General features: G+C 40.2%; 1 pseudogene; it reads right to left on the reverse strand.

The window, feature by feature from the left end:
* Positions 1–2,693: 2,693 nt before the first annotated feature.
* LOC142443998 (5S ribosomal RNA) lies at positions 2,694–2,812 on the reverse strand (annotated as a pseudogene).
* Between the last annotated feature and the right edge of the window lie 19,824 nt (positions 2,813–22,636).

Consider the following 22,636-nt stretch of genomic DNA (forward strand, 5'->3'; position numbering starts at 1 on the left):
TAGGAAAAAACTGTGGACCAAAGACAGGCTGGTAATTCAGAGGGAAAAATCTAGGACACTGAGACCTCCACAGTCTCACACTCTTGGCTTCCCTGGCAGAGTCCCTTCAGTGTTCACCCCTATCTGCAGTTCTCTGGGGCTCAGGGTCGAGAGAAGGGGAAAAGTGCACTGACTTCTCCTTCCCCGCATCTTCCCTGACTGGAATTTAGCCTAACCCCACAGGGGACTTTCAATCACAACACATGGTGAGTCCACACAGGGAAAGGATGAACATGATTAAACTCGAGTGGGGGGAAATTCACTAACTCCCCAAAGTTCTCGGCTCGAGAGAGAAACAGCTCATCCAGATACTGCTAGACAAGGATGGTTTAAATCAGGGTGAGATTCACTCGAAATTCCTGCATGGCTCTCCAGATTTGTTCTGGTCCCGCGGAGGACAGTGGCACCCCTTCCCTGGCATGCCTAGAGGATGAGTCCACCTGGGGGATGGAAAGATTAGGTGAACCTGTGTGGGAGAAATTTAGCATAGAAAAATTTTTAACCTTAACCCTCCATAATCCCAAGGTCTATAAAACAATCGCCTGCCTGTCAGTTTCCTGGTCAGAAAACATTCATTTAAAGAGACCTTGGGTCCTGCTATGATATTCAGAATTAACGAAGACAGCTTGGGTGGGTGGGCAAAGCATTTTTCAGCATTATCTCTTATTTCCCTTCATGACATCTGTACTGGTTATTGACCTAAATGTCCTGAAAAATGCAGGAGCTGACCTTGAGACCGAGAACTTGATACGAGATAGTATTTAACTTTTTCCTGATTGAAATAGGCTACTGCCACATGTCCTAATTAGCCTTGATTTTTCAAAGACTATATCAAGTGCACATAATATATTAGCTATTCTACTATTTATTGAACAGCAAACGTAGAGACAAATATAAAAATATCATGTCTCAGAAACAGAAGTCAACTTCTGTACACATGAAAACAAGAAAAATGGCACAATCAAGTGGCAAACGTGCAGAAATAGATCAAGGTGAACTTTCAGAGGAATCAAAGAATTTGGATCTTCCCATAGAGAGTTTAAACGAGCAATCTTCAGCTGCTTGAAACAGATGAGAGACCAAGTCAATAGAAATACAGAAAGAACAGAAAATACAGAAAGAAAAGGAAAACTCAAGAAAGCACTACCAGAGAAATCTGACAGAACAAATTTAAAAACTAGAAATAATTCTGCAACTCTGTATGAGTCTAGGTACGTTAGAGAAACAAATCCACAGAAACTCGTGTATAAGAAAGAGTTTTATTTAAGGTTAAGTGCACATCAAGAAAACATCCCAACTCAGTGCTTCCCAAGCCCACAAGTCCAACATTAATGCATTAATCCATATGTCAAAAACCAATCCACAAAGTCCTCCTCCATCTCATGAAACAGACACAATGATGCCAACTGCAGGCGGAAAGCTGAGTCAGTGTAAGCATTTTAGCGCTGGCAGGGGTCTCCACACAGGTGCTCCAGCACTTTGGTCTGCATCGGGGTAAATCCATGTGGCTTCTCCTTGGGGATGTCTTGTAGGAAGTCAACCTTGCAAGCTGAAACAGGGAACTGGCTAAGGCAGCTGCACCCTGGTGCAACCATCACAAAGCAAGAGACCCAAAAACTTGAAAGGTGAGGCTCACTGAGCCACTTATCCCTCTGTCCTTCAATTAATCCCACGTGTGTTTATTGGTCAGGTTGGCACAATAAGCTAACTCAATCTACCCCTTGCCACCTGGCACCTGTACATAATTCTTTAGCTTCACAGTTGATCATGTGGTCGCAACTGATAGGCAGAACTACCTTCTTCTATAACCCATTCTGTATTACCTTTGCCCTCAGCAAGCACCTCAGCTGGCTGTGATTTTTTGCCTGGTGGGGTGACCCAGACCTTCATTCCTGAGGGTCTGGGTCATTATAAGTACTGTCAGGTTTGGGTTGCTGTAATTTACCATTTACTTTAATCACAGGGCATGGTGACACTAAGAGTCGGCCTACGGGACCTCCTGAATTCTAGACATATTCTTCTTTACCTCCATTATGTAGCACCAGTCCAATTTCTCCTTGGTAATCAGGATCAATCCAACCACTTAGTACAGTAACACTCTTCCTGACCTGTTGATCCAAAGGCATGAGAATCCCAAAGTGGCCAGGGAGCATTCTCAGCTGCCAGTTCAGTGGAATCCATGCTGTGTTTCCAGGTGGGAGAGTTCCTTCCTTTGGGTCAGGAACCTCCAAGCCTGAGAAACACAGGGCTGGTGGGACAGGAAGCAAAAATGCTGCAAGTGGATCACTAGGAGTAACAGTGAGTGGTGCCACTCCAGCTTCTACCCCTTGGTTCCTGTACCCATGTATTCTGGCTATTGGAGCCACGACGCCATATATTGGCCGCTGGTTTAAAGCGTATACAGCTTTCTGGAGAACATTGCCCCAGCCCTGCAAGTTGTTGCCACCTAGTTGGCACCATAACTGTGTCTTTAGGAGTTCATTCCATCGTTCTATCAAGCCGGCAGCTTCAGGATGGTGAGGAACATGATACGACCAGTGGATTCCATGAGAATGGGCCCCTTGCCCCACTATATTTGCTGTGGAGTTCCTTGATCTGAAGCAATGCTATGTGGATCACTAGGAGTAATAGTGAGTGGTGCCACTCCAGCTTAAAGCCCATAGTACCCGGTGTTCCCAGGCAGTCTCCCATCCATGTACTAACCAGGTCCGACCCTGCTTAGCTTCCGAGATCAGATGAGATCAGGTGTGTTCAGGGTGATATGGATGTTTTCTTGATGTGCACTTAAAATTTATATAAAACTATTTCTTATACATGAGTTGCTGTGGATTTGTTTCTCTGAAGTACCCAGACTCATACATTAATACATTAACCCATATGTCTAACACCAATCCACAAAGTCCTCCTCCATCTCACGAAACAGACACAATGATGCCAACTGCAGGAGGAAAGCCGAGTTAGTGAATTTGTAAGCATCTCAGTGCTGGCAGGGGTCTCCACATGACTGCCCCAGCACCCAGGGCTGCATCGGGGTAGGTCCATATGGCTTCTCCTTGGGGATGTCTTGTAGGAAGTCAGCCTTGCAAGCTGAAATAGAGAACTGCTAAGGCAGCTGCACCCTGGTCTGACTATCACAAAGCAAGGGACCCAAAAACTTGAAAGGCGAGTCTCACCAAGCCATTTATCTCTCTGCCCTTTAATTAGTCCCACATGTGTTTATCAGCCAGGTTGACACAATAAACTACCTCAAACTTCCAACTGAAAACCCAGAAAACAAACACAAAGCAAGTAGACCTAGATAACACCCAGAAAGAACAAAGCAGTAGAATTGAAGAACAAATCCATTATCTTGAAGATAAATATCTTGAGACCAAAACACAAGAAGAACCATCCATAAAACAGAGGAAGAAAACCTACGAATTGTATGGGACACCATAAAAAAGAACAACTTACAATCAATAAACATTCCAGAACAGAAAGAAGGAAAAATAACCAGAGAAACTGTCCAAGAATATTAAAAGAGAACTTCCCAAACTTTGTGACAGAACAGAAAATAACCATTCATAAAGCCAGATAGCCCTAAACAGAATTGATACCAAAAGAAAATCACTATAATCCACCATAGCCAAATTATCTGAAATCAAAGAAAAGGCAAGAACCCCAAGAAAAAATTGGGAGAAAAGAGTAACTACATATAAAGGTGAGCCAATTAGAATGAACTCAGATCTTCCAATGGAAACCACACAGGGAAAAAGGCAATAGAACAATATATTCAAGACCTCGAAAGGAAAAACTAATAATCAAGAAACCTGTGCATGGCTATGGGAGACAAAGGTACATTTGTGGGATCTACATAGGAAATAAGCCTCTGGCGATTTCTCTGTACCCATAATGGAGGGATGGGAGCAAAGTGGTTAGCAAGTAGAGTGCATTGGAGAGGTGACTATAGATCAAAATGATGAACCTGACAAGCAGTTAAAACCATCTCAATTGATGCCCCTCTGATGCAAGTTCAGCCTGATCTGGTTTTCAATATTTTCTGTTTTTTTTTGTTTTGTTTTCTGTTTGTTCATATCTGGGTTTTGTCTCCAATGTGTTGTATAATTGGGAGTCACACTCTTGAATTCATGTTGCATGATTTTCTGTGTTTCCGTATATGAAACCCAGGATTGATGAACCTATAGGGATAGCAAGTAGAATAAGGATTTATGGGGGATACAGAGGTGGTGGTAGTGGAGGGGTAGGGGTAAAAGGGAGCTGATGTCAAGGAGTTCAAGAAGAAAAAGAATGTTTTGAAACTGATGGTGGCAGCAATTGTACAGTACTGCTTGATGTGATTGAACTATGGAATAATATATCTGCATCAACTACCAATAAAATGGTTTGAAAAAAATTAACTAAAATCTTTTTAAAATCCTATATCCAGCAAAATTATGCTCCAGGTACAAGGGAAAAATAAAAATGTTTTCAGACAAGAAAAAAAAATTGTAAAAACAACCCAAACTTTACCAAAAAAATATTAAAAAGAGTTCTTTGGACAGGAAAGCAACAAACACAGATAGTAATCTAGATTCAACACATTATCAAGAAAGTATCCTATTTCTTGTACTACACAAAGTGAAAGAAATGCCAAAATTCACCTTCTCCTTTTCTCCGTTTCTCCGCCATCCTGAGTGTGGGGTTACTCTGACTTCACCATGTCATCTCATAAGACTTTCAGGATCAAGAGATTCCTGGCCAAGAAACAGAAGCAGAATCAGCCCATTCCCCAATGCATTCTAATGAAAATGGAAATAAGATCAGGTACAATTCCAAGAGAATACGTTGGAGAAGAACCAAGCTGGGTCTGTAAGGAGCTCCCCTCTCCCCGCAAGGCACAGCATGCCTGGCCACATTTGCCCAGGCTCAAATCACGTGGAATTGTGCTGACTTTTGCCACCATCTGATCAATTGAAGTTGTATTGGCAAATAATCTGGTTTCTTCATTGGTCTTTAGGCTTCTGCATCAAGTTTAACAATAAATAATGTAAATCTATGGATTTGAAAAAAATTACAAGACTCAAAATAGGAAGCAGAGACAACATTCTTCAAATAAAAGAATAATGAAGTAATAGAAGGAACAGAGTAGACATGAACCAATCAAATGGAGGAGAAATTAATTCGTTTGTAAAAGACAACAAACTGCCTTAAGTATTGAAAGAAAATAGCTAAAAACAATGTCAAAGATAATGATGAAACCTCAGCAAAATAAAAATGAGGCATGCCATAAGAACTTCCTAAGTAATGAGACAAAATGATAGCAAAGAAAAAATTGACAAGAAAATCCAGAAACACAAAACCAACATAGAAATAATGCTAAACAATGAAGCCAATAGCATCATAAAAACATACAGCAAAAATACAGCAATAAAACCATGGCTACAATAATAACACTCAATGTGAATGGATTAAGAGAGCGAGACTAGCAGAATGGATAAGAAAGCACAAACCATTATGCTGCTTACAAGAAAAACACCTCAGACACAAAGCAAAAAAAATTAACTAACTAACCAACCAACCAACTAAACTAGCTAGCTAGCTAGCTAAGTAACTCACCAACCAACTAAACTAGCTAGCTAGCTAGCTAACTAACTAACTAACTAGGTAATTAACTACATATATGTATAGGCAAGGTTTTATTGCTGGTTTTTGATATATATATAACTATATAGTTAGATAGTTTAGTTGGTTGGTTGATTGGTTAGTATATATATATATATATATATATATATATGGTTATCAAATCAAAAACACGAGTAACAATATTATTTCTGAAAAAAATAGATGTCAAAGTGATAACCTAGCCATCAGGAGATATCAAGAAGACCATCATATAATTATAAAGCCACAATCAAAGAAAACATAATAAATATATATGCACCTAATGAAAATCCTGAAAATACATTAATCAAACTCGTATAGAGTTGAAGAGACACATTGAAAATAGTACAACAATATTAGTTCCTTAATACACCAGTTCTGAGGAAACATAAGTCCTGTGATAAGAAAATCCACAGGGATACAGAAGAACTGAGCAATATGAATAATCAATTTTATCTTTTGCACATACACAGACTATTTCACAAAACAATATATACGTTTTCCATGCTCATGGAAGGGACTCCAAAATAGATTATGTGCTAGACAACAAATCAAGTATCAATAAATGTTAAAACATTGAGGTACTACAAACAACCTTTGCAGATCACAACTCTATAAAAAGAAAAATCAGCAATTGGAAAATCAGATAAAAAAAATCAATGACATAGAAATTGAACTTCTTACTTAAAATCCACTAAATAATTGAAGAATTAAAAAGAGCAATTTAAAAATTCCTTGAAATAAGTGAGAACACATACAAAAATTTTAGGCAGAACAAGACCAGTTCTCAAAGGGTACTCTATAAAGGAAGCATCAGAGAAAAATATGAAGGAAAAAGCAAATTAGCAACTTATCATGCTGACAACAATTAGAGTAATGTCAGCAAAACACCAGAAAAATTAATTATAAGGATTAGAGACAAACTCAATGAATCCGAAAAGAAAAAAGGAAATAGAAAAAAATCAACAGAACAAGAATTGATTCTGCAAGATAATTTTAAAAATCGAGGAACCACTGGCAAACATAATAAAGGAAATGGAGAAAATGTTGCTATTATGAATGAGGAATGAAATTGACTCCCTCACAGAAGAGCCAACCAAAATTTTAAAAAATTATACACTATTACAAAATTAGTATTCCAACAAATTAAAAAACCTAGAAGTAGAAAAATTTTAGTAACACATTAACTGCCTAAATTAATACAGATTGATATAAAAAACCATAACAGACCTATAACACAAGAAGAAATATATCTGGCTATTAAAAAATCCCCCAAATCAAAAAGCCCATCTATTAAACATTTAGAAAAAAGTTAACACCAATTTTACACAAATGATTGCAGAACATAAAAACGAAAACATACTGCCAAACTCATTTTATGAAGCAACTATAAGTCATCACTAGAATATAAAATTATAGAATAATATGCCTTTGTGAACATAGATGCTATGTTGATCCACCTTGTTAAACATCTTCCAGTTTTTCGCTACCCCTCTACTTTCATAACCTTTTTCAGGGACTGGTCTTTCCTGACATGTACAAAGTATTTGCGAGGATGTCTCACCATCCTTTTCCTGAAGGAGCATTCTGCCTGTATATCTAACAAGATAGATTTATTTACTCTTTTCACATTCTATGGCACTTTCAATATTCGTTGCCAACAGCCTAATTGAAACGCATCGACACACATGTTCAAAAATCGGGGACCTCCTGCGGCACTGTCCCTGTTTTGATAAGTTGGGCTGGGCAACTGTGTGCTACACGTTTTCTGCGTGTATGTTACGCCCCACAAATAAAAGGGGGTGGGGAGAAAGATAAAGAAGAAAGAGAAAAGGTCACCGCTTGAAATCTCCATGAAATCTTTAAGTTTCCTTTCCCATCAGATCCGCATCCTGATCTGTGTCTTTACAAAACAAGGAAAAATAATATTGAAACTAATGTCAATGCTTTTGTGGTACATTGGCTAGTTTCAAATAAGAGTGAGAGCAAGGCCATTTCTTCAGCAACGCTGTGCTGAAATGCCAGTCATGCAATCCATTCCTAGATAAAAGGCCTGCCTTCTATACAGGTCACAAACAATAACATGGTCTCCAACTTAAAGCCTCTGGAGGAGTCATGAGGCTGGTCACTGGTGGCATCAGCAGAGGTACAATAACTATAGAACGACAAGCACATCTCAGTCACATCAAAAATAAAATAAAAACATAAACCTGCCATCAAGTCATTTCACACAGTGATCCTATAGGGTTTCCTAGGCTATACGCCTTTTTGGCAGAAAACAGCCTCAAGTTTCTCCCTCAGAGCAGCTGGTGGGTTTGAATTGCTGACCTTGAGGTTACTTTAAGTTGATGCTGACTCACAGTGACCCCTATAGAACTGACCCTGTGCGTTTCTGAGATTGTAACTCTTTAAGGGAGTAGAAAGTCCCATCTTTCTCCCTCAGAGCAGCTGGTGGGTCTGAACTGACTGCCTTGTAGATCGCAGCCCGATGCTTAACCGCTATGACACCAATGTTTACCCAACAGCAGCATCATGGCTCCTTAGAATTCATTAAACATAAAATTTCACAGTATCTATATTGTACATGGATGAAACCAATGTAAAATTTCTTTGCGCAAAGTAAGACCATTAACATATACCCTAATATCATCTACCACCATAAAAAAATACAGTAACAGAAAATGTTAAAAGTCGATGAAGAAGGGCATGTTTTCAGCAGTCCTTTAGTGGGATGTGCCCTGATTTCTCATTTCACATGCTGCACCCCCTGTGGCTCATTGCTTAGCTGTGGTAGCCTTCCATTTTCTGGGCTTCAATAAGAAACTGGGTAGGCCCCTGTTGAATCTTGTGCAGATTCACTGGAGATGTATATATATTTACTGCTTCTTTGTACAGCCACATATGTTTTTGAACTTGTGGGATGCCAAAGGGTTTTTCCCCAGGTTGTCTCCCCACAAATATATGCCAAACCAAGGATGCTGCTTGCAACACATGGGGAATGACTTTACACTTGGAATGACTTTACACAATCTACTTAGAGGTTATCTCCCTGAGGCATTTGGCTATTTAGAGTTATCAGACTCTATAGTATGTCCCACCCTAAGTAGGGCCCACCTCCTGCTGATAAGGGTAGTGAATGGTTTCCCTGAGGGAGAGCACAAAGACAAGGTCAAGCCAAGTCAAAGATGACCAAGGTTAGGTTGCCATCTTGAATCTAGGGTCCACCCATCTTGTCACGTGTGTACCTATCATACCTCCCTTTCCTATTACAGTTAAGCCCCTAGCTCATCCCCTTCCTGTCACACATATGCCTATTGTACAGCCCCCTTTGATGTGGTTACCTGTAATCAGAGGGACTTGCACACCCCCTGAGTCTATATAAGCTGTGATTAGAAATATATGCTCTCCCTCCTCCTTCCTCTCTCTGCACGGGCCTGGCTGCTGAGATCATGGCCTTCCCAGAGGTGAGCATGCTACTATGAAATGTGTCTGACTCCTTTATTTTACTCCGTCTCCTATCTTCTATGATGTTACTATGATCTTGTATGATATTATAACCGTAAAATTATATGATGTATGATATTATGACTGTACAATTGTGCCTACAGGCCCCTCAGTGTCGGAGGCCAGTTTACCCTGACATGAACTAAATATTCAAAGCCACCTGGTTGATAATAAAGTGACCTTCTTACCTATGGAAACCCACAGAACAGCAGCACCAAGGGAAGCACTAAGCCAGAGAAATGCAGATGGAAACAAACCTACAACTGCCTTTTATTTCCCGACCAGCTACATCTTTTCCTCTTCAGAGGTTTGTGCCATTCAAACTGGTCACTAATGACTCCTGAGTGTACTTTCACAAGGATAATAAACTAGAGTGTTAATCTGTACTGTGATCAGCAGTGTTTCTAATGGAGCGTGAGTGAGTAACAAAGTAAATACAAATCAAATAGATGACTCTGGAGCAAAACAACACCATCCCTCTCGGGAATTTAGTTTTCCAACAATCAACCTGCTCAAACAAACACTGGGTGTAAGAGACATTCTTATTCGCTAAACCATCTTAATGAAATGAGCCGACCTATGTGCTCTTAAATAGATAATTCATGTGCAGTTTTATTATCTCTCAAGGTTTAATTAAATATTTGCCTTTTGGCTAATCAACAACAATTAATAAGAGATGCTGCTGTTCATACCACTTTATAAGAAATGAAGGAATGGTCTCCACTGGAATTTCAGTGGTCCTCCTCATGAAATCAAGGGGAAACATCAACATGAGAACATACATCAGATGAGAACTGGGGAATGAGGGAAAAAATAAAAAGGAAAGAGCTGAGAATATTTTTTTTTAAAATAAGCCTTTAAACAGGACATGTTTCTACATTCCTACAGGACTGAATGCCAACAAGATAAATACAAGAATTACTTGGGAGAAGAAGTCTGTTTTAATGTACTACACTTTTCTGAATGGAACTGAGATATGGTATCTGACTGGATTGAAATGGAAAAGTAGTGATGGTGTGCAATCTGGAATCATCTGCATCAGAAGAGTGTCATCTTGTGGTTTTTATGGATCAGTATGCACCCGTGGCACCTAAAATATGGCATATTTGTCAGTTGTCAACCAAGTAAGCATAAAACAGCAAAGTAAAAAATGTGTCAGAACATATTAAAACATAAAGATTGTCATTTGTTTCATAGCTTGTCATAAAATAAACAGCAACTTTTTGATCTTCGGCTTGGTGCTACCTACCATTCCAAAAGATGGCTATTTTACAGCCTTGGTGTCCCTGCAAGATTAAAAAAAAGTAGAGGAAGAATTGAATCATGAGTGACAATGAGTCACCAGACTACTTCATGCATTGAGACCAGTGGTTCTCAACCTGTGGGTCGCGACCCCTTTGGGGGTCAAATGATTCTTTCACCGGGGTCACCTGATTCACAACAGTAACAAAATTACAGTTATGAAGTAACAGTGAAAATAATTTTATGGTTGGTGGGTCACCACAACATGAACTATATTAAAGGGTCGTGGCATTAGGAAGGTTAAGAACTACTGATTTAGAGAGTGGCAAGTGCTTTGGGTATGTATACCAGAGGAAACTTTGAGTAGTCCTCTTATGGAAATCTATTGTACCATAATTTAAATTATTTAATGCTTCATTAAAAAGGACTTGTAGCCAAGAAATGCTTCAGTTAAATCCACAAGAAACCATGGTTCAGGGAAGTGGGAAGAACCAGGTCCTCGTATCATATTCAATCAAGGCATCTTTGATTCAGATATCATGCTTATCTGAATAAATTTGAAGAGATTATCATTACAGTGCTAATGGAAACTTGAAAAATCACTATATGTATAAATGTGTTTGATATAATCAATGCATGGGTTATTACAAGAGCTATAAGAGCCCCCAGTAAAATGATTTATTAATGATAAAACATGTTAAAACAGATTTAAGAAAAGCATTGAAATCATTTATCTGCTCGTAGAATCTGCGAAATGAAATCATTTATCTATTGAAGTGGTGTCCTGGCTATCTTACTGGGGGTCTCTACTCCAGAAAGATTTTGAAAACAGCTTCCTCCTTTCAGCCCCACAAAAACTGAGACCAGGTTAACCAGCAAAAGGAACTAATGTGCATCAAAGTAATGCACAGTTACCTCTAGGGATTGTGATTCTGTCTGGGGCACAAAACCAGCCAATCGTGATGAACTAGATTTCAGCCCCCTGTTTTGCTGAAAGCCTTTGTATGATCCCTAAAACACCAATGGTTTCTTTGAACCAGTGCTAATGTTCCTGAGAAGCCAACGTAAAGTATGTAACATAACTATATCTTCACAGTAAATTAAATCTGGTGGTTTTCTATCTTTGTGATAAGAGGGCCGACTAAACCATCTGATGCTTCAAGTTATAAACATCAATGCTTACAGATTGACTTAGAGAGCCTGTCAGCAAAGAGAACTTCAACTCACGCAGCAGAACTTCAACTCACAAATGGATTGTTTGTGTAGTTTGGATTTTCTACTCTTACATTCTGCCCCCTTCTCCCGAAAACAGCCAGGAAGATACAAATACTCTTTAAGATACAGGTTATAAAATATGATAAGGTTTATCTTTGCAATGTGACAAGACTAATTTTTCTTTTTAAAGACATTTTACCTAAAAGGCAGGCCTGCATTGGGCCTCATCCTTTTCTCCAACCCCTCCATTCATCTCTCTCCAGGTTGGAGCATTCCTCCTTGTCCTTGACAGAAGAGGGAGAGAATCATGGAGAGCAAGCTGAGCTGGATTGACACAGTGCCTGCAACACTGGGCTCAAGCATAAGAGCCATGTCAAGCACGGCGCAGGGCCGGACAGGTGTTGTTCTCTGAGTTGAAACTGACTCGTGACACCTGACAACAAACAAAATTATTGATAATGCTGGGGAGAGGCTGCAGCCCAGGGAAAGAGAGTAGGAAATAAGCTTGGAAAACCAATGAATTGGACCATGTGAGATGGAGGCGTGGCACTGGGAAAAGAGAGAAGACAGCGGCAATGGCTGTAGCAGATGCGCTAATACAGTGGTTCTCAACTTGTGGGTCGCGACCCCTATGGAAGGTGAACGGCCCTTTCACAGGAGTCACCTGATTCATAACAGTGGCAAAATTGCAGTTATGAAGTAGCAACGAAAATAATCTTATGGTTGGGGAGTCACCACAAGGTGAGGAGCTGTGTTAAAGGTATTGGGAAGGTTGAGAACCACTTCTCTGGGAGTGAGGATATAAGCCCGGGAAAGGCAGGAGACAGTGAAGGTACAATACAAGATGAACAGTAGACTCTTGGCATCTTTTGTGCTTTGGTGTGCATGTGTATGTATCTATTTGATGAGAACATTTCAAAAAGGAACTAATTAGCTAGTGTATATGTGTGTTTCTGACTGTCAGGGAAGGGATGTAGTTATTGTTAGGTACCATTGAGTCCATTCCAGCTCATAGCGACCCTGTGCACAGCAGAACCAAGACTGCCCAGTCCTGCACCAGCCTCCCAATTGCTGTTCTGATGGAGCCCATCCTTGCAATCCCTGTTGCAGTCCAGCTTCCTCTTGACCACTGCTACTTCCGTTATTCTAGGCCACCTTGTCTCTGAAGGGGCGATGGCGAACTGCGATCACCCTTATTCCAGTGTGTTGGAAAGATTCTGGGGTTTGTTAGTGTTGGCTGGCCCACCTTCTACTTTTGCCGCTGATTTCACCTGTTTGAACCTCAATTGTAAATTCAACAGGGATATTTCCCCTTGCCTAGAAAACCTCCATGGCACTCTAGATCACTGGCAGTTATGGACATGAATTTGCACCTTATACTAGGTTGATAGAACCCTTTTTAGAACTCAATGCTTAGAGCAATTGAACAGAGCCAGAACCTGGTTTTGTTCTCATTAAATCCTTGCTCCTTCACACGATCTGCCTCTGCCTACATTTGGTATATCAAGTCAGTTGTTATCGCCATGCCTCGCTCCCCTTTGTTTTAAGTATGTATCCGATTGATCAGAATCAGCCTATTCTAATACCTCACTGCCAGTGCTCAGCATCAGTAAGTCCTCCCTCCGGATCTCAAAGTTCCTGGCATGCAAATACCTGGCTCTTCTCTAACAAAACCCCCACATTTGACATTGTTTCTACATCTTTTAATAAATTTTTTCTTCCAATTAGCTCTATTGTTATGTGGAGCCTCATCAAAGAATGTAATTTCATTTTTTTATGGCTGTTAACCTAGCAGCCGCTTTAGTTTTTAAAGACTCACTTTGTATCCTCACTTCAGCTGAGTGTATGATGAATGAGGGGAATCTAAAATATTGTGCAAAAATGGCATTAGAGAGTAATGGGAAGTTTTTCCCTAATAACTTTTGGAAGCTCCCTCATACGTTCCTTCCTATGAAGGTAACATTCATAACCAACTGTACACATTGATAAAATGGAAGATGATTTGAGAGTAACTCGAGGACCTACCTAATTTGTGTACACTTAAATGCCAAGTACAGATAGACACCATTAAACATCCATGGTATGTTTTGCAGACTCGGATCCTAAGCAATTTGGGTGTTAGGCGAAATGTTTAGGCCATTCACAATCTCTAGTTTCATCTTGACAAAGTCCCCTTTACAGACCCTCGTGGCAGAGGGGGTTGTTAGGCAGCTGATCACAAAGTCGCGGTTCAAACTTAGCTGGCACTCTGCAGGAGAAAGATGCGTTTGTCTACTCCCAGTATTGGAAACCCAAAGAGGCAGTTCTACCTTGTCCTATAGGGTCAGGATGAGTTGAAATCTAAGGCAGTGAGTTTTTGTTTTGTTTTGAGAAAGTCTATTTTATTCAAACCTATTAGGAACCACCTGGATAAAGCCCGAGAACTGTCTCCTCTGCATATGTTGCAGTTGTTAGGTGGCATTGAGTTGATCCCCACCCATAGCGACCCTACGCACAATAGAGTGAAACACTGCGCGTGCCTGCAAAATCCCCACAGTTAGCCCATTGCTGCAGCCACGGCGTCAATCCATTCTGTCCAGGGCCTTCCTCCTTTTTGATGCCCCTCTACTTTACCAAGCATGATGTCCCCCTCAAGGGACTGGTCTCTCCGGACAGCAGGAGGCCAGCTTTGCTGTATGTGCTTTTGGGCTTGACAGGGATCATACCAGCAACCGGTGAGGACTTTGTACATATTCAGGTAAGAGGCATGGCTGAGTGGGAGACGTGCAGGAGTTGCTCCTTCACTCTGAGGGTGTGTGCACATTAAAACCATCCAGGGAAAATAATGAACAAAAGTTGAACTACTTTCTTATTGAAAACAAATAATAGCAAAAGGACCTATGGTACCATGAAACCATATGCAGTTGGACATCAATGAATCGATGTGAAGCACTGTGTACCTGTAGTCACTTGGTATATGGTGCTATTTATATTTAAATAAACATACAGAAACTGTGTACAGAAAAAGAAGAATTATTGAAATATAGATTATATGCAATATAACTCATAGCATTACTCACAATGGAGAATTCATGACACTTACTAGCCATCAGTGGTTCATCATCTTATAAAACTTCAATATTTAATTTTTGTGATGGCTAAAGTGATGTGTCAAATTGACTGGGCCATGATTCTCAGTGGTTTGTGGATGGTATAATAATCTTCTATTTTATTGTCTGATGGTTCCTTAAGGGTGCATCCTATATATGAATATCTTTCCACAAAGTTCCCACAAAGGATGAAGACATCCTTTGACTTCAGTTTCTTGGGACATGAATCAGTAGCCTGACCAGATGATTTTAGGATTCACCAACCCAGCAAGCACATGCATCAGGGAAGCCTGCAGCTGACACCTCATCCACAGATTTGGGACTTGCCAGTATCCACAATTGTAAGAGACACTTCCTTGAGAATTATCTTTCTCCCTCTTTCCATTAATATTACACACACACATTTATACTTTACTAGTTTTGTTCCTCTAGAGAACCTAGACTAAGACAATTCACTTTTCTTATTTCTTAGATTTGTTAATAACTCTTCAGAATTTCACATCTGTGCCAACTTCTAATATTATCAGCGGATTCATTCTGCTTCGCTGAGGGCAAACATCCCTTGTGCTGCATCAGACCTGATCCCCTGCCTTTGCCATTTTTCCCATTCTGTTTCACTCTTTTTCTACCACAACCCCTGTGTTTCCATTCTCTCTCTGAAAAGATACATTGAACTTTCTAAGACTTTCAGACACATATCACCAAGACATGTGTCTTGAGAACTAGATAGATGCAATGAAGGAAGTTTGGTATCTTTGTAATGATAATTTAATGCCTGTGCTACTTGATGTGAGGAAATTCCTCAAAGTGAAACAGAATGAGATTACAATGTGTGCAGTTGTTAAGAATATCTAATAGGCATGGTATGAAACATGTATCCAAATGTGTGCTGATTTAAATTTAAAACATTAGTTTAAACAATGCTCTATCGAATAAATAGAACCTTGACCTAGATTTTGGTGATTATCTTTCCTTCAATCCCATAGAAGACCTTCAATCTCACTTGCCTGAGGCACTCATGAGCTCAGGTTTTTCCATGCTCATGAAAGAAAGATAAGAGTACTCTGGAGAAGTGAGAAATCCGACAGTAAAACCTCAATGTAGGGTTATCTCTCGGTATCTTTTAGCCAAATCCTACGTTTGTAAATTCTTAATTTACCATTATCAATTTAGTTTGCTCTATTACCATTATATCTAGAAATAAATCAACAGTAGTGATTAATATTATGACTAACGTGTATGAGAGAGTTTAGTTTAAATATATCCCATTGAGTAATTATGCTTTGGATGTAATTATTTCTAACTCCTAAATTAACATTATGATTTTAGCAAGTATGGCTAGACAGAAAGCCTCCAACTAAATAGGTCACAGACTGGTCAGAGATAAAGATGGACCAGTAGACTAGGTTTGCTTAATGTTTTGCATGACTTGCTTTCCTCAAACTATGTATCAAACTCCGTCCCTTATACTTACAGATGTGATCCTGTTTGGAAATACAATTTATCTTCCGTTATCTTGGTGCGCTCATACCAGAGGAGGGTGGAAAACCTTGTCATTTCTGAGTTATGCAATTAGCAGAATGCACTTGGACCCACAAGGAAAGATGCCCTATAAAGACAGACACTTGTGGCAGATGATGCATCTACACGCCCGGGAGCACCAAGAATTCCTAGCAGTTACTGAAGGCAGAAAGAGACAAAGAAGGGTCTCCCCACCGGAGTCATCCTTCAGACTTCCAGCATCCTGACATGTAAGAGATTACATTTCAGTTCTTTAAAGTCACACCCGGGTGGCATTTTTGAATGGTTGTTTCAGGTAACCAAGACACTGAGGTTGAATTAAGGGCTCAAAGAAGAAGGCACAGTAGTGATAGAGTGGATGTGTAAGGTCTCTCTCTCCGGGCTACATTCCAACCTCGGTCCTTGGCTCCGCATGAGAAAGAATTCACGCCGAAGCCTGGCTCCTGATCCAAGTGAATTTAATGAGAGTTCAAAGAAGCTTCAGGTTTTACGCAGCACCCATAGGATTCCTTTGACCATGCGGCCTGGCAGAGACTGCTCAGATTCACGCAAAGATCTCTTTCCCAGGTTTCCTCCGAAACAAGATGACCAGACCAGCCGAGCTAAGACAAGACAAGCCCCCTCTCCCTCCCGGTTCCTGCCTTTTGAAGGATTCCTGGGGGAGGCGTGGTGAACGACCCCAAGTCGATCCCATTGGCTGAATTGCAATCACCTGGCCCAGGTGGACTGATCCAGGTTCAACGCCCATGGCGCCCATCGGCGGGAAAATCCAGCTTTGTCCTATGTTGGCTCAATGGACATCCCATCCCTGATGCTAGCTACTTAACATGCTCTCTCTAAAGCAGGGTCCCCACACAAGAGATATGCAGCAGGACTTCGGCTTGTTTGATTTTACTATATCTACTTCTCTTCCACACTCACAAGGGACTCCGGAGGCTTAGTGGGTTACTCATTGGGGTGCAAACTGTAAGGCCAGCAATTCAAATCCACCAGCTGCTCAGTGGGAGGACGATGAGGCTTCTTGCTCCCATGAATATTAACAGTCTTGCACATCCACAGGGTCACTTCTACTCTGTCTTGTGTAGAAAATACTGAAAATACTCTTACGTTCTCATGGACTCCAAACTTTCTGGAGTTCATGGAGACTAGAGGAACCCCTAGAGTATGGCCCAGAGATCATCTGTAAACTTTACACCAAAAATACTCCCTAACGTTTCCTTAAAACCAAGCACAAGCATAAAAAATAAAAAAGGTCTTCCATGAGCATTATGCTCTGTTAAGTATTAGGTGTACAGGATCAAAGTGACAGCTTGAAGGCTTAGATGGGAAACTTACAAGGCAGTGCATTTATGTCAAGAGTTGGGAAAAACTCAGAAAAGAAAAATGAGAATGAGGCAGTTTGAAGAATGTCATCATGGTCACTAAGGTGTACACGCAGATGCCAGTGAACTGGTGTACATTTTTCTATGTATATTCTCAACAGCAATAATAAAATAATTTTTTTACTTTCAATATTTCAGCATCCTAATCGTGACTTTAGGGTTCTCCATAGATTAACCTCTTCCTCATCTCAGAAATAGCCTCCTACTTCTCTCTATTACAAGACTACCCTTTAGCTAAACCTGTTTTTTTTTCATTTTCTATCCTGCCTGAAGGTACCAACTTAATGGCCTGAAACATCACTTACCATTGCATATTTCTTTTGTGTTGGGAGTCAAGTCATGGATTAACTGTGTACTCTACTCTGGGTCACAACAAGACTGCAATCAAGTTATTGTCCAGGGCTGGGTTCCCATCTGGAGGCTTGAATAAAGCAGCGTTTGCCTCGCTGCTGATGAAGTTGTTGGTAGCATTCACTTCCAAACTGAACAGTTTTTGGAATATTGCCTCCTACAGCCAGTATCAGAGGGGAAAACGACAAATGAAAGGGAGAGGGTAAGGAAGAGGGTGACAAAAGAACAGAGGCTGAGCAAGTCTACTTGTAAGATAGAATTGGGCTTTTTTTTGGGTTTTTTTTAGAGATTTCACTCTTTAATAAATCCCTCTATTGGGAGCTCTTACAGCTCTTATAGCAATTCATACATCAGTTGTTTCAACCATATTTGTACGTATGTTGCCATCATCATTTTCAAAACATTTTTTTCCTACTTGAGCCCTTGGTTTCAGCTCCTCATTTTTTCCCTCCCTCCCTTCCCCACTCACCCTTCCTGAACCCGTAATAAAGTATAGATAATTATTATTTTCATATCTTACACTGTCCACTGTCTCCCTTCACCCACATTTCTATTGCTCTCCCCCCCTTGGGGGTGGGAGGTGGGGTTAGATGTACATCATTGTGATCAGTTCCTCCCTTCTCCCTCTTCTCTCCACACCTTCCCCCTACCTTCATGGTATGCCTACTCCCATTACTGTTCCTCTACTCTCATTACTGTTCCTGAGGGGGTTTATCTGTCCTGGATTCTGGGTGTCTAATGCTCTAATCTGTACCAATGTCTATGCTCTGGTCTAGTCAGATTTATAAGGTAGACCTGGGGTCATGGTAATGGGGTGGGGAGGGGCATTAGAGAACTAGAGGGGAATCCAATTCTGCCTTAAAAATCTGGCTACACAAGAGCATGCACATTGGTACAAATTAGAGCTTTTGGTACCTAGAATCCAGGACAGATAAACCCCTCAGGACCAATAATGAGAGAAGCGATACCAACAGAGTAGGGGAAAGGTGAGGGGAGAAAGGGGGAACAATCACAATAATCTACATATAATCCCTTCCTCTCTCAAGGAGATAAAAAACAGAAAAATAGATGAAGGGAGACAATGATTGGGGTAAAACAAGAAAAAAAGATTATAAATTATCAAGGGTTCATGAGGGAGGGGAGGGGGAATTGAGGTGTAACCAAGGGTTCAAGTATAAAGAAACTGTTTTGAAAATGATGATGGCAACATATACGCAAATGTGCTTGACACAATGGATGGATGGATGGATTGTGATAAGAGCTGTATGAGCCCCCAATTAAAAGAAAGAACTAGAAAAATGTTGTGTGTTCCATTGGTGCTATGTTGTGCCCTGGCTTACTCATTCCTTCCTGTGTTCTATGAGGGGATGTCCAATTGTCTACAGATGATCTCCACTCTGATCCCCCTCATTCACATTGATATGATTGCCTGTTTTGGATCTTCTGATGCCTGATACCTGATCCCGTCAATACCTTGTGATCACACAGGTTGGTGTGCTTCCTCCATGTGGGCCTTGTTGCTTCCATGCCAGATTGCTGCTTGTTTAACTTCAAGCCTTTAAGACTCCATACTCTATGTCTTTTAATAGCTGGGTACCATCAGCTTTTTTCACCACCATTGTTTATGCACTCATTTTGTCTTCAGTGATCATGTCAAGAAGGTGAGCGTCACAGAATGCCAAATTATTAGAATCAAGTGTTCTTGCATTGAAGGAAAACTTGAGTAGAGGCCTAAAATCTGTCTGCTACCTTAATACTTAACATAGAACTATATATACATAGACCTATATCGCTATCATTATATACTAATATATTTACATGCCGATACTTATACCTCTATAAATCTTTTGCCTCCCAGTTATTTCCTCTATTTCATTTTACTTTGCTCCTTTCCCACTATCATGTTCAACCTTCATTCAGCTCTCAAAAATTCCTCTGGGGTACATTGCACTTGATCAAACCCCACCAGGCATTCTCTGCCCTCCTTGCCATCAATTTTAGATAATTTGTTGTTCCCTTGTCCCTGAGTTTGTTAGATCCACCCCCTCCCTTACCCCTCTCCCATATCCCCACCAGAACCGTCGGTCCTGTTGTTTTCTCCTCAGGATTGTTTATCTTGCCTATCTTATATAGATAGACATAAAGAAAACAGAAAATTAAAAAGCCTGCAAATATTTCCAGGTCTGTGTGTTGATTCTTGAATGTTTTCCTAATGGGTCTGATGAGGTGCCAAGTCCTGCTCCTCGAGTCAGAAGTCTATTTTCAGGATTCCTCTGGGACTTTGGTGCTTTGGTCCCCTTGCTGCTCTTTTGTGCGCCCTTTGTGTTTCTCCCCAGTGTGTGGGGGTCAGACCGGGCACAATTCCTGCACTGGGTCTCCAGTGCTGTCCTTTCTAGTGCAGTGGGTCAGTGAGGGGACGTCATGCCTCATGGCAGGGCCAGCCCTACAATCCTCTTTATGCATTGACTTCTCTGAGCAGGAATGTTGTACTCAAGGCTTGGTGGCCAGGTGCGGTTCTTTCTCTCTCTCTCTCTCTCTCTCTCTCTCTCTCTCTCCTCCTCCTCCTCCTTTTCTTTCCTCCTCCCCCTCTCCCTCTCCCTCCCTCTTAGTTTTCACCTGTGTGGTCTGGGCATACCCACCCTTCTCCCAGGCTGTATCTTTTGTGCTTTTCTCTGTAGTGTGTTCTTCTGGGTAGAGAGTCACCACAGCTGGAATTGGAGCCACCCCAGTCCTCTCTGTTAGTTCACTACTCCACTCCGGTATGTTGCCCTCAAGGCTTGGTGCACTGGGATGAAGACTGGTCCCTCTCTCCCTTTCCTGTGCAGACCTGAACAATACCCTCCTTGTGGCTAAGTTAGTGCCTTGTTCAACCTGCTTTGGAAACATCCATGTAATCTACAATATGAATTTTCAAAAATAAAGTTTATAAATAATTATAAAATTTAATTCAGACTATACTCTTCTAAGAGCTCTAATTTATACTCTGCTTTTCATATTATTATAAACTGATTTTTAGAACAAGATTTGACAATTCAATTGCTTTTCTTTTCAAATGACAATCTTAATATTTGTTTTTTTCTTTATCTCAAGTAAAAACATGAACTACAAAACTGGTCCATTAGTCCATCGAACTATTTTTTTCCTTATATATTTCTATTGTCATCACTCTTCTTACCTCTGGATGGGAAGGAATAACTAGTTGCACCTTAAATGATTGCTGAGACTCTTTTAAAACCCCTAAACCACTACTCACCAAGGTAGGATGTATAATATTGTTGTTGTAAACTATGTTATGCTGATTGACGTTGGTGTCTACCAAGGCTATGGTCCTAATCTTCTGTCCTAGTAACTTATTTCCTTGAGATGTTGTATCAAATCTTAGGAGTATTCATAACCTTGTCCACTGTATGTTATATAACATTAATGGAATGGATATACTGCAGCAAAGTTAGATATACATATAGAAAGGAGGATGTTACCAAAACCAGAAGCATTTCATTCAAATGGATTCCAATTCATGGCAGCCCCCTGGCTTACAGAGCATGACTGCCTCATAGGGTTTTAGCTGTGGGCTCTAAGGGTAAAGATTTCTAGGCCTTTCTTTTAACATGGGTGGGTGAGTTCCAACTACCGAGCTTTAATTTAGTATCTCTTCTGTTACTGTAGCTAGTTGCTGTGGAGATGCTATGTGACTTTATCTTACAGTGAAACTGATTTAGGTATAATTTCCTTAAACTAGAACTACATCATTATCTATAATACAACTTGTCAAGCTCAGAAGGAATACTTCCATAAGCTATATCAAATGACGGCAACTTTAATAGATGCCCATGATACATTGAGTCTTCTCGTTCTCAATTTCACTCAATAACCTTTTTCTATTGCCTTGTTAACTAAGCATCTTATGAGATAGTTTTACTTTCACTAACAAAGAAAAAACTGAAGGAAACTTTTTTCATGCGAAATGTCATTTTTTTTTTTTTTAATGAGCTCTGGAAAATGCCTGTAATTCTCTCTCATACTTCTCGACTTTTTTCCTTTGGAACAAAAGGGGAAATGAGAAAGCTTATATAAACATTCTGGATGTTACATTTCATGAAAATATTTCATTCTTCTTAGATGTGTTTATGTATCAAGGAAACACAACAAGGATGTGCTTCTCTGGAATGTACAGGTTTAGTAGTGTACAGGATGCGGTGAACCTACTCAAAGCATTCATAATGAAGGATTTATGTGATCTTAATGTCACTTCTATCTATAATACATAATTTAAGCAAAATTGGAGCAAATTTAAGTAAAAAAAACTTGAGAATCTTGAGTAGGATATATTTCAAGTGAGACACCCAACTTTTTCTTTGTTTCTTCGGAAACCAGTAGAAATTACACTAAACCAGTAACATTCACTTTTACAAAAATATTCCCTTTACTATGAATTCCATGCATAAGATAAGTTAATTTTGTCAGTAGTAATCACTTATTTTGTTAAAGTAGCCTAATTCAATATCCTTCTGCACCTGTGAGAGACTCTTCTTCCTACGAAACCTTCCACCCTTTCAAAGGCATTCTGGGATCAAAGAAGAGGGAGGTGCACCACTGCACAGATGAAACAATCACTTCCTGGAGCAGTGATGGGAATTTTGGAGCCACTGTCTT

This window comes from Tenrec ecaudatus, chromosome 3 (assembly GCF_050624435.1).
Source record: "Tenrec ecaudatus isolate mTenEca1 chromosome 3, mTenEca1.hap1, whole genome shotgun sequence".
NCBI classification, from domain to species: Eukaryota; Metazoa; Chordata; class Mammalia; order Afrosoricida; family Tenrecidae; genus Tenrec; species Tenrec ecaudatus.